The sequence below is a fragment of the Hyla sarda genome, chromosome 2, assembly GCF_029499605.1.
Source record: "Hyla sarda isolate aHylSar1 chromosome 2, aHylSar1.hap1, whole genome shotgun sequence".
Taxonomy (NCBI): Eukaryota; Metazoa; Chordata; class Amphibia; order Anura; family Hylidae; genus Hyla; species Hyla sarda.
In genome coordinates this window covers 228,378,090-228,391,833 of record NC_079190.1, presented here as the reverse complement: position 1 = coordinate 228,391,833, position 13,744 = coordinate 228,378,090, and the positions used below count along the sequence as shown (strand labels likewise).

The window sequence follows — 13,744 nt, the reverse complement described above, 5'->3', positions numbered from 1 at the left end:
CAGTATGTTAATAAAATACGGTAAATTATTCTAGAATTCTTATTGGGGCACTTATTGTCCTGACTGTAGATCACTTTCATGCATTGATGGAATCCTTCTTGTAATAGTATCCAGGTTGCTTTCCATCACTTTGAATAAATCACTAATGTACTCGATCTAGAAGAAAGACCGATAAAATAAACTTATCCACACATTGTAGTTAAGCTAATTGAGTCACACCGGTCAGAGAATGCTTGTAATTTCTGTATGTACACTACTCATATCCCCATGCACAAATAAGTATTTACAGCTGGGAATCACTGACATCAATATCTCATATTTTATCCTTCAGCTATGGAACTATGTGTGGAAAATCTTGGCAAGGCTCTAAAATGCAAAAAGATAATAATTACTGTAACCATACCCTGTTCGCTGCTTCCATTCACATCATTTACGCTCCATCTTTCCCCTGCTGTTTGGGCCTCCATATGCTGACAGAAGCAACTATGCTACAGTGAATTTGTCCACAGGGTAAACCAGGATTCTTAAAACTCAGAGCCTTCCCTGCAAGCTTCCATCTCTTTCACATCCCATGCACATCACTTTTACACTCTGGAGATAAATTGCAGACGGCAAAGAACTCTTAGCTACATGACAGCTTATGTAACACTGTGAGGCGAGTGGCAGAGAGCCAGCAGGGGAAGGGTGATTTTATTACAAACACCACCGTGCAGTCTTATTTACCGTCTTTTGAGTTGCTCCGTCCAGTCTCTAGGTACTTCTGGTGTCTCCTGATTCTCATGGGGGCACGTCAGGCAATTCTAGAAGAATGCTACACAACCTTTTTCTGTTCATTCAGGTTTCACTGTATAAAGTCTCTGGGGACAAAGCATCTACGCATCAATGCCTGAATGTGAAGAGGCAGTACTTGCCCATGGGTTTGCTTTTTGTCACTGTTCCTAAATACATAGGGATGAATATTGTACATAAAAAGGTGATATGTGACTAGTTACATTAGTGTAAATAGAGAATCAGTTTTTGTTTTTCTTTTCACAGGAGAAATCATTGTACTTAGAGATGAGCAAATTTTTGAAAAATTAGATTTGGCCAATTTGCCAAATTTTTCCCCAAAATGTGTTTTGGTCTTAATTTATTCATGGCGAATCACTATTAAAAATGACTATTTCAAGCCTCAATAAGGGTGTAGAACACTTTGCCTTGTCGTAACACGAATAGGGAGTGTGCTGCGTGAGTGAAATAATACTGTTATTCAGTATGACATGCAGATTACAGGCATCTCTATTAGAATCACTGACGCAGAGCGTGGCAGCAGGGTTGCAAGACCATATGACATCACAATTTTTATGTATTTTTTATTAAATTTTATTAGAATTTATTTCAATTTTTAAAAATCCTTTTTGAGGACCCATTCTGGTGAGCATCGAGCTGGTGGTCTGCCGCAAGGCGAGCTACCACGTGTTCCAGCCACTGCCTCTTAGCCAACCCCGCCTGTCTTACTCTGTGTGGAACTGTGAATGTTTCATTTAATCAGTTATGGTTCATTGTTATCGCTCCAACCTGTTTCATTGGATTCTTGTGGTAATTCCAGAGGTAATATGTGATGACGACTAGAGAGGAATTACATTTTTTTTTTACTAATTTGTCGGATTTGATTCGCTCATCTTTATTGAGGACTAGAGATGTCGCAAATTGTTCGCCGGCGAACAGTTCCCAGCAAATTTCGCATGTTCGCGTTCGCATCACCGGGCGAACATATGTGAAGTTCGATCTGCCCCCTATACTTTAACATTGCAGTAAACTTTGACCCTGTGAGTCAGAGCCAGCAGACACATTACAGCCAATCAGCAGCAGTCCCTCCCTTCCAGACCCTCCTACCTCTTGCACGGACGCCATTTTAGCCTCATTCAACATGCTGCAGGCTTAGGAAGTGGAGGGACAGAGAACCTGCTCCTGCTGTATAGGGAAAGCGATAGCTAGGTTGCTGCTAGGTGGTGTATTCAGGGTCCAGTTTACTTCTAAAGCACTAGTGTAACATCTGCTTTAAGGACAGCACCCAAAAAAGCCCTTTTTATGGCTGAAAGATATCAGTCCTGGTTGGGAGGGAACCACTGGTTAAAAGGGGTACTCCAGAATCAAACTTAAGTTCCTTCAAGCAACTAACTACTACAGTATTCAAAGGGCTGAAAGATTGGCACCAATGACAAAGAAAGAGGTAGGTGGAGTGTCCTTAAAAATGATTTCAGGGACTTAGGCCGCAAGCTTAAGGCAAGGACCTCCAAGGTAGTATTTTCTGAAATACTACCAGTACCACGAGCCGCACCAGAGAGGCAGCAGGAGATCAGGGAGGTAAACAAGTGGCTCAGAAGCTGGTGTAGGAAGGAAGGGTTTGGGTTCATGGAGAACTGGGCTGACTTCGCTGTCGGTTACCGGCTCTACCGCAGGGACGGGCTGCACCTCAATGGGAAGGGTGCAGCTGTGCTTGGGGAGAAGATGGCTAGAAGTGTGAAGGAGTTTTTAAACTAGGGACTTGGGGGGAGGGAACCTACAGCAAAGAGGGGGAAGATAGTGTAGATAGAGAGGTGGGAAATATAAATGTACCTGGGGGTGGAGCGGAGGGAGGGGTTAGAATAGTTAATAGGAATAGGCTTCATAGGAAAATAAAACTTACACCCTTGAATCCCATTAACCCCAATAACATAAAGGATGGAAATGTAATGTGTATGTTCACAAATGCCAGAAGCCTAGCAAATAAAATTGGGGAGCTTGATGCCTTGATACTGGAGGAACATATTGATATAGTTGGGGTCACTGAGACATGGCTGGACTCCTCGCATGACTGGGCTGTCAATCTGCAGGGGTTTACATTGTTTTTCACAAAGATAGTATGAACAGAAAAGGTGGTGGAGTCTGTCTGTATGTTAGAAGTGGTATGAAAGTCAGTGTGAACGATGCCATAGTGTGTGATGATTCTGGGGAGGTGGAATCACTGTGGGTAGAATTAAAAAAGGAGGGAAATATTGAAAAAATTGTATTTGGTGTCATCTACAGACCCCCTAATATCACTGAAGAGATAGAAGGTCGGCTGCATAAACAAATAGAGAGGGCTGCCATCCTCCTCCTGGTCCAGCATCTTCAGCCAGGTCAACCACTGCTGCCCTCCTTGCCCCCTCTCAACCATCCGCCTCTCCGTCTTTCGCCTTGAGCAGTTCCTGCTCATCTGCCCACAGTCAGGTGTCTGTCAAGGAGATGTTTGAGCGCAAGAAGACAATGTCTCAAAGTCACCCCCTAGCCCGGCGTCTGACAGCTGGCTTGTCGGAACTGCTAGCCTGCCAGCTTTTACCATACAAGCTGGTGGAGACTGAGGCCTTTAAAAAATTTGTAGCCATTGGGACACTGCAGTGGAAGGTACCCGGACGAAATTTTTTTGCACAAAAGGAAATCCCCAACCTATACTCCATTGTGAAAAAGGAAATTATGGCATGTCTGGCACACAGTGTAGGGGCAAGGGTCCATCTGACCACTAATACTTGGTCTGCAAAGCAGGGTCAGGGTAGGTATATCACCTACACTGCGCCTTGGGTAAACCTGATGATGGCTGCCAAGCATGGAATGCGTGGCTCTGCAGAGGAGTTGGTGACACCGCCACGACTTGCAGGCAGGCCTGCTGCCACCTCCTCTACTCCTCCTACTCCATCCTCTTCCTTAACATCCTCGGCCTAGTCCTCTTCCCCTGCTGCGTCTTGCTCCACATCACCGGCACCCCCCCAGCTCCCCAGGTGCTATTTCACATATCAGATACGGCAGTGTCACGCCATCTTGGGGTTGACTTGTCTTAAAGCGGAGAGTCACACCGCACCAGCGCTCCTGTCGGCCCTGAACGCACAGGTGGACCAGTGGCTGACTCCGCACCAACTGGAGATCGGCAAGGTGGTTTGTGACAATGGAACAAATTTGTTGGCGGCATTGAGGTTGGGCAAGTTGACACATGTGCCGTGCATGGCACATGTGTGTAATCTGATTGTACAATGCTTTGTGCTCAAGTACCCAGGGTTACAGGATGTCCTGAAGCAGTTCAGGAAGGTGTGTGGCCATTTCAGGCGTTCCTACATGGCCATGGCGCACTTGTCAGATATCCAGTGGCGAAACAACATGCCAGTGAGGCGCTTGATTTGCGACAGCCCGACACGTTGGAATTCAACACTCCTAATGTTCGACCGCCTGCTCCAACAAGAAAAAGCCGTCAATGAATATTTGTATGACCGGGGTGCTAGGACATCATCTGCAGAGCTGGGAATTTTTTTGCCACGTTACTGGAGGCTCATGCTCAATGCCTGTAGGCTCATGCGTCCTTTTGAGGAGGTGACAAACCTGGTCATTCGCACCGAAGGCACCATCAGCGACATCATACCATTTGTTTTCTTCCTGGAGCGTACCCTGCGAAGAGTGCTGGATCAGGCAGTAGATGAGAGTGAAGAGGAAGAGTTGTGGACACCATCACCACCAGAAACAGCCTTATCAGCATCGCTTGCTGGACCTGCAGCAACGCTGGAAGAGGATTGTGAGGAAGAGGAGTCAGAGGAGGAATGTGGCTTTGAAGAGGAGGAGGAAGACCAACCACAGCAGGCATCCCAGGGTGCTCCTTGTCATCTATCTGGTTCCTGTGGTGTTGTACGTGGCTGGGGGGAAGAAGATTATACCTTCCCTGACATCACTGATGACGAGGAACGGGACATGATTAGCTCGGCATCCGTCCTTGTGCAAATGGGGTCTTTCATGCTGTCGTGCCTGTTGAGGGACACTCGTATAAAAAGGATGAGGGAGAAGGACCTGTACTGGGTGTCCACGTTACTGGACCCCTGGTATAAACATAAAGTGCCTGACATGTTACCACATTACAGCAAGGCGGAAAGGATTCAGCAGGTCCAAAATAAATTAAGAAGTATGCTGTACACAGTGTATAAGGGTCATGTCACAGCACAACAGGGATCTAACAGGGGAAGAGGTGAAAGTAATCCTCCTCCTCATTCCATGAACACGCCGGCAAGGACAGGATGCTGTACAGACATGCTGTTGATGGAGGACATGTGGAGCTTTCTAAGTCCTACGTATCGCCACAGCCCTTCGTGGTCCACCATCAGAGAACGACTTGACCGACAGGTAGCAGACTACCTGGCCTTAACCGCAGATATCGACACTCTGAGGAGCGATGAACCCCTTGACTACTGGGTGTGCCGGCTTGACCTGTGGCCTGAGCTATCCCAATTTGCGCTCGAACTTCTGGCCTGTCCTGCTTCAAGTGTCCTGTCAGAAAGGACCTTCAGTGCAGCAGGAGGTATTGTCACTGAGAAGAGGAGTTGCCTTGGTCAAAAAAGTCTGGATTACCTCACCTTTCTTAAGATGATTGAGGGATGGATCCCGAAGGGACTGACACTGGGCGATACATTTGACTGAACAAGGCCTGATCAGATGAGCTGCCTTGGCCTAAAAATGGTCCACATGCTGCTGTATTTGAACTCTGAATGCCGGATAACTTGCGTGACTTATCCGCCACCAACTAGGGTTCAAGCCGCAATGTTTTAGGGCACTTTCTGCCTGGCGAAACAAACAGACATTTTTTTGGCCGCTGCTTACTGCGACAATACCAAATTTTCCAGCCAGGTGTACATGCCTAATTTTTCTGGCCTCTGCTGCTGCACTTGTTATGGTGCTGCAATTTTTATGGCCGCTGCTACAGCTGCGGCTGCGACAATATCTAATTTTTCATCCATGTGTACATGCCTAATTTTTATGGCCTCTGCTGCTGCACTTGTTATGGTGCTGCAATTTTTATGGCTGCTGCTACAGCTGCGACAATACCAAATTTTCCAACCAGGTGTACATGCCTAATTTTTCTGGCCTCTGCTACTGCGCTTTTTCTAGTGCTGCAATTTTTTTGGCTGCTGCTACAGATGCGGCTGCGACAATACCAAATTTTTCATCCATGTGTACATGCCAAATTTTTCTGGCCTCTGCTGCTGCACTTGTTATGGTGCTGCAATTTTTCTGGCTGCTGCTACAGATGCGGCTGCGACAATTCCAAATTTTTCATCCATGTGTACATGCCTAATTTTTCTGGCCTCTGCTGCTGCACTTGTTATGGTGCCTTGCAGCGCTGTGACCTTGGGTTCAAATCCCACTATGTGCTGCCTAATATGGGGGAATCTTATGTGCTGCCTAAAGGGCAGCTCTAACATTGAGCTGCCTAACATGGGGGAATCTATGTGCTGCCTAAAGTTGGGATCTAACTATGTGCTGCCTAATATGGGGGAATCTATATGCTGTCTAAAGGGGGGAATCTAACTATGTGATGCCTAAATGGGGGATCTATGTGCTGCCTAAAGGGGGCTAAAGCACATTATTCCAAACCATTTAGGAATAATAGGTTATTTATGCCCTTTATGGATTAAAACCAGACTCTGCATCAACTATGTAATTTTCCATGGGAGTTTTGCCATGGATCCTACTCTGGCACGCCACAGTCCAGGTGTTAGTCCCCTTGAATCAACTTTTAAATCAATATTGTGGCCAGAAAGAGTCCCTGTGGGTTTTAAAATTCGCCTGCCCATTGAAGTCAATGGCGGTTCGCCCGTTTGGGGAACCCTGGGGAAGTTTTGTTTCTTTTTCTCCTTTTATTTTATTTTTTTTTATTTTTTTATTTTTTTTTTTCTCAAAAAAAAAAAAAAAGAAGGGGATTTTTTTTCCTCAAAAAATAAAAAATAAAAACATTTTTTTTCCTTTTCTCTTCCTTCTCACTACAGTGTTTATTGTCTTCAACTGGACTGTAAGAGAATGACCGCGGATGACTGTTAAGGCTGTGGTATGGAATGTATGAGGACTTGGGGATAAATTTAAAAGATCAGCGGTAATGGGAGTTATTATGAAGCACGCACCAGGTATAGTCGGGTTAGTTGAGACACATTTAACGAGAGAAACAGTAATGGTTTTGAATCGCAATGTTTGGGGACATTATTTCCATTCTCTTCATACAGCATATTCACGGGGGGGTTTCGGTGTTAATCAGTAGAAACTTAAATTGGGAATTAATTCGAAAAAGGGTAGATGATGAGGGGAGGTTTGTTTTTTTATATGGGAGACTAGAAAACTTAAGATGTGTATTAGCATTTGTATATAAATGCCTTTCTCATCCGCGGTCCTTCTTAAATTATTTGATTTTTGTGTGAGTTGCGGAGAATGCCCTGTGTTTGCCATGGGGGATATGAACTGCGTCCTAGATAAGAGGTTAGATAGATGGAAGGCAAGCGGGAGTAAAGGAGAGGTGGGTTGCACCCCCCTGGTGAAAGTATGTAATGAATTGGGACTCAGCGATATTTGGAGGATTTACAACTAGAGATGAGCGAACTTACAGTAAATTCGATTTGTCACGAACTTCTCGGCTCGGCAGTTGATGACTTATCCTGCGTAAATTAGTTCAGCCTTCAGGTGCTCCGGTGGGCTGGAAAAGGTGGATACGTTCCTAGGAAAGAGTCTCCTAGGACTGTATCCACCTTTTCCAGCCCACGGGAGCACCTGAAAGCTGAACTAATTTATGCAGGATAAGTCATCAACTGCCGAGCCGAGAAGTTTGTTTGTGACAAATCAAATTTACTGTAAGTTCGCTCATCTCTATTTACAACCCTCAAAAGAAAGAATATTCATGTTGGAACAAGACCTGTCAGACTATGTCCAGAATAGATATATGTCTGGGAAATGACTTTAGTTTAAATAAGGTGATAAAAACACATTATTGAGTTAGATGTCTGTCGGATCATGCTGCTCTAGAAGTACTGATAAAAACAGAGGAAGAGGTAAGAGATGGGTTCCAGAAAATTAACCCTCACTGGTTAAATTTGATAGAGAATGCCACAATAGAAAAAAACTTGAGGGAGTTTTTTGCAAACAACTGGGGCACAGCAAGTGACCCGGTTGTCTGGGAGATCTGTAAAGCTTACCTAAGAGGGGAAATAATAAGAGCAATAAAGTGAAAAAAAAGAGTTTAAATCAAAAGAGGAGGGCTTAATAAGTAATCTTAGGGATAGAGAGAAGGAATATACACAAAACTCATCAGAAGAGAGTAAGGAAAAATTAAATAAGCTACAAAATGAATTTAATGAATATATGTTGGAAAAGAGTAAAAATAAATTGATTTTTCAAGGCCAGCAAAGATTTGTACAGGCAGGGAAGCCAAACAAGTATTTGATGGCAATTGTCTCAAATCAACACACTAAGCAAAGAATTTCTGGGATAAGGAATAAAGAAGGAGATTGGTGTATAGAAAAAAAAAGGAAATAATAAGGGAATTTAGAGAATATTATGAGTTATTATATAGATCTGAATATAATAAGGAAAGAAAGGAAACACAAAATTATTTGGACCAAATGGAACTTCCTAGACTCCCCGAAATGGAAAAACAAACCTTAGATGATCCATTAACTAGAATAGAACTGAATAAAGCGCTAGATCAGATTAGGGGTAATACAACACCTGGAAGCGATCGACTACCCTTTGAGGTATATAAAAGTTTGGCGGAATTTTGATCCCGGCATTACATAGAGTGATTGAGACCAGCATGGTGACCGGTCAATTACCGGACTCAATGTGGGAAGTGGTTATAATATTGATCCTGAAAGAGGGAAAAGATTAAGAGGATATGGGGTCGTATGGACCCATATCGTTAATAAATATGGATATCAAGATTTTCGCCAAAGCATTAGCCATTAGATTACAGAGTAATATCACAGAGTTAATTCAGGAAGATCAGTGCGGGTTTATCCCGGGAAGAATGGCCCGACACAATATATATAGAGTCCTTACGAATATAGATATGGGAAAATTACAGGGCGGGGAATAACACTCCATCCTGTCTTTAGATGCCACTAAGGCTTTTGACAGGGTGGAGTGGGAGTTCCTGTGGGCAGTATTAGAAAAATGCGGCTTTGGGAAAACATATATAGACATGATCCGAATTTTTGCTCTCAAGAGGCACCAGACAGGGATGACTTCTCTCCCCCTTGCTGTTTGCTATGAGCATGGAACCTTTGGCTGTTAAGATCAGATAGGAGAAGGAGATTGGCGGGTTTGGTGCAAGGGGGAGAGAGGACAAAATATCCTTATATGCAGACGATATCCTTTTTTTGGAAAAACTGTCGGATCTGACCGGAGTGATGGAGATTATTAGTGTTGAGCGGCATAGGCCATATTCGAATTCGCGAATATTCGCGAATATATGGACGAATATTCGTCATATTCGCGAATATTCGCATATTCGTAATATTCTCGTTTCATTTTCGCATATGCGAATATTCGCGTGTGCGAAAATTAACATAAGCGGAAATTCGCATATACAAAAGTTAGTATAATCGAAAATTCGCATATGCGAAAATTAGCATATGCAAATTTTCATATATGCGAAAATTCGCACACCGGTCTCACACAGTAGTATTAGAGCCTTCTTACACCACATAAGCTGGAAGCAGAGAGGGATGATCACTGTGATGTGTACTGTGGAAAAAATAAAAAAATAAAAAAATAAAAAAAAACGAATATTCGTAATTACGAATATATAGCGCTATATTCGCGAATATTCGCGAATTCGCGAATATGCAATATTCGCGAATAAAATTCGAATTGCGAATATTCGCGAACAACACTAGAGATTATCAAGGAATATGGGAGTTTCTCGGGGTTAGAAATAAACTGGTCCAAATCAGTACTCCTTCCATTGGGGGAGAATAATATATTCATAGAAAACGAAATAAAAATATTAAAAAGAGACGAGCACTTTAAATACTTAGGTATACAAATCTCAGGTAAATTAGAAGATCATTATAAATTAAACCTAGAACCCTTAATAAAGAACATGGAAAAGAAAATTAAAATATGGAGCGACTTCAAAATTTCTAAAGCAGACAGAATGATATTAATTAAAACTATTATGTTGACGAAAATATTATACGTATTTAGTGCTTATACGTATATACGTACGTATATATATATATATATATATATATATATATATATATATATATATGTGTGTGTGTATATATATATACGTATTTAGTCCATTTGGTGTGATGACATTTTTTTTTAAAGAATGCTGTCAATCTTCAATGCTTTGATATGGGGCCGAAGAAGGGTGAGGATTAAGATAGAATATTTATGTCTACCCAGAAGAGAAGGGGAATGACGTTTCCGGACGTGAAAAAGTATTTTTTAGCCGCCCAATTATACTTTATTAGGGACTGGAGGAGATCTCATATGATTGAGTATTTGATGGAATGATGTATAGGATCATATGATGATATTTACCAGTTACTGGAGTCAGGGCAATTAAAAGAGAAAGGATGGAAAAAATGTATAACAATAGCTGCCTTGAAAAGAACTTGGAAAATGGTAAAAAGGGAGGTGGGAATAACTGGGATATTGGATATAGCCCTCATTTGGAATAATAAAAACACAGATGAGGAAATAAATAAATTAGAATTTTTAACACTAGCACAATGGGGGTGAATAAAATAGGGGATATATATAAGGAAGGGAAGATTAAAACATGGGAAGAGTAAAAAAAAAAAAAAAGAAAAAAATTGTATAAAATATTGTATTCTTTTTTTGTAATATGTGGTGGTAATAAAAAAAAAAAAGATTCACAAGTTTAATGTTCGAAGCGTTTACTTTGAACTAAAACTGTAAGACCACAAAACCCGATATGTGTCAAATGGCGGCACAATGACAGAGCCTAAAGGTGGCAGCAGCTCGATGAGACCATAGGGCCTCACAATAGAAAAGATTAAAGATATTTTGTAAAATTTTAATTGAAGATTTTAGATATATTAAAATTGTAAAAGTTTAAAGGGGTAGTCCAGTGGTGAAAAACGTAACCCTTATCCTAAGGACTTGCATGTGATTAATTGGTTGACAAAAATATTGTGACCACCCAAAGAGAAATTTCTCTTTGCTAAATTCAAATTGCAAAAATTGCATCCTCTACAGGGAAAATTCCCCTTGGATGCCAAATTGTTCAACCAATTACCTTTTTGTTCAATTGAATTCTTAGATTTCTTTAGTACATCCCCTACAGTAGTAGATCTTCTAAAAGTGACAATTGGCCTCTCCTCCGTACAATTTCTAAGATCTTCATCATTTTGGAGGAGATACCAATTGTCAATAACACTTTTTTTATGATGTTATTTATCGGAGAGTTAGCAAACAAAAAAAAAACAATCCGTTTTTCTTCACTACTTCTAGTTTTATTCATTTTTCTTTTGGATGCTAATAAGTCTCTCCTGTCTCTATTTTTAGTACTATCAAAAGCCTTAGTAATAATTTCCTGAGGATAACGTCTCTTCTCCAATCTGTGGGTTAATTCTTCTGCCTGGGATAAAAAAGTGTCATTGTTGCTGTTTACTCTTTTTAGCCGTAAAAATTGGCTGTACGGTATGTTATCTTTTACATAAGATGGATGTGAACTTTCATAGTGCAGAAGAGTATTCTTGGCGATGGCCTTTCTATACCCCTCCGTCTGTAACACACCGCCGTTAACTATCAATTTCACGTCTAAAAATTCTAACTTATTCCCTCCAAAACCACTAGTAAACAACATATTAGCTCCATTATTTTCATTAAGATAGCAGATGATGTCTTGGAACTCGTTTTCGTTTCCATCCCAAATTACCAAGACATCATCAACATATCGTAGAAAATGCTTAATCTGTCTCAAGAAAGGGTTAGAACTAGAAAAAATGCACTTCTTTTCAAGAATAGTGAGAAAAATATTAGCATAAGTGCAAAATACAGGAGAGCCCATGGCTGTGCCATGGGCCTGCCTGTACCAGCACTCATCATATAGAAAATTGTTATTTTCAAGGACAAAGCGTAGGGACTCACAAACAAAATCCCTAAACTCTTGGGACTTTCCTACTTCGAGCAAAAATACATCTAAAACCCCTATACCCGCATCATGTGGGATGCGGGTATATAAACTTTCAATATCGATAGATGTTAACTGAAATGAATCCATCCAAGCGAAATTATCAAAAGCTTTTAATAATTCACTAGTATCTTTTAATAAGGATGGTATCCCACTCAGTAGCGGGGCTAATAACCATTCCAAGTAGCTAGAAAGAGGCTGTGTCACAGACTCGATACTAGCCACTATGGGGCGGCCAGTAGGACAATCAAGATTCTTGTGTACTTTTGGAAGTACGTACCATCTAGTGGGCTTAGGACTCTTAAGAATCAATTTCTCTGCTGTCTTAACTCAAATGACTCCTTTTTCTACATGGCGTCTAAGGAGGGAGCGGAGGCGATCAGTGTTTTTTACTGTAGGATTATTCTTAAGTTTTATATATACTGTATTATCACCAAGCTGCCAATCAACCTCGGCTTGGTGTGCCTCAGTGCTCCAAACAACCACCGCTCCTCCCTTATCTGCCTTGGTTATTAATAGGTCCTTCCTAGAACCTAACCATTTTAATGCATTAGCCTCTTTCGTAGAAAGATTTTTCAGGGGGGGGGGGGGGGGGTTGGATAAATTAATGCTTGAACATCTCTCTTTACAGCCTTATGGAAAAAAATCAATATTACTGCCGGGTATGGTGGGCGGACAGAAAGTGGATTTATTGCCCCCACAGAAAAAGGAGGACGGAGTGTATAAATCATCCCCATCTATATTAGATACCTCCCTATCAAATTCATGTCCGTCCATCAACTCTCAGAGTATTTCAACACAATCCTGAGAGGAAAGTTCATGTGCCAAACTAAAACCTAATTTAGAGATGCAACAAGGTTTTTTCCCCTTCCAGAGGTTTAGAATTTTTAGCTACATCAACAGCTTCCTTTTTCATGCTGGTGAAAAATGTATTCAAACAAATTTTGCGTAAGGCCTTATGCAAATCAATATCAAAACGTGTAGAATTGAAGCTGTCATGTAACCCAAAATTCAGTCCTTTAGGCAGCACAGAGATACAACTAGAGTCCAAGGGTAAGTCAGTTAAATTAATAACATTGTCCTCTATTGTAGGGGTCTCCAGGAGATGTTCTTTCTCTTCCGAGCTCCTGAATTGGCTCCTCTTATTCTTGCCTCTCCCCCTTCTGGTTCTCCGCCTAAAGGGAGACCAGTCGTTTTTGGCTGTTGCCCCTGGCTACGGCCCTGTCTGGGCTCTCCCTCCTCTGATAGGCTAGACTCAGATTCCGTAGTAAGAAAATCAGATGCCTTTTTAGGTTTATCTTTTTTCTTTAAAGCCCGTGTCTGGTCAGCCCTATAATTTCTTTTTTTATATCCACTGGACTTGCCCACATAGTTATTATTTCTCCAAGAGAAAACGCAACCACTTTCAAAGTCATTCTTATCACGTAGATTTTTGTCTCTTTTTAACTCCTTAATTTCCACTTGTAATATTGCCAGTTTTTTCTGAAGAGCAACAATTAAAACATTATATTTATCCTCTGTTAAGCGCGTCTTTAATGTGTTTTTTGCTTTACGCAATTCTTCAGCTGTTTTCTCATATTCGGATACATTCTTTTGATAAATAATTAGCTGTAATTTTAAGAAATGCTCCAAATATGCCTGTTCCCATGCTGCCACAAAACTGCCATCTTCAGCAAATTGGGAAGGAGGTTTGTATGCACGTAATCCTCGGGGCACTCGATTACTTTTAATATAGGCATCTAAAGACTGAACAGTCCAATAAAGATGCATCTCTTTTTCTGC

General features: G+C 41.5%; 1 long non-coding RNA gene across 2 annotated transcripts in view; it reads right to left on the bottom strand.

Moving 5' to 3' along the window:
• Positions 1-259: 259 nt before the first annotated feature.
• LOC130355811 (uncharacterized) overlaps positions 260-13,744 on the bottom strand; it is a 35,910-nt gene continuing 22,425 nt past the window's right edge. For both annotated transcript variants that reach the window (XR_008888665.1, XR_008888666.1), the window contains exons 2-3: positions 724-857; positions 260-366 (exon numbers count right to left, since the gene is read on the bottom strand). This is a non-coding gene — a long non-coding RNA (uncharacterized LOC130355811). The remainder of the gene's footprint in view (positions 367-723; positions 858-13,744) is intronic.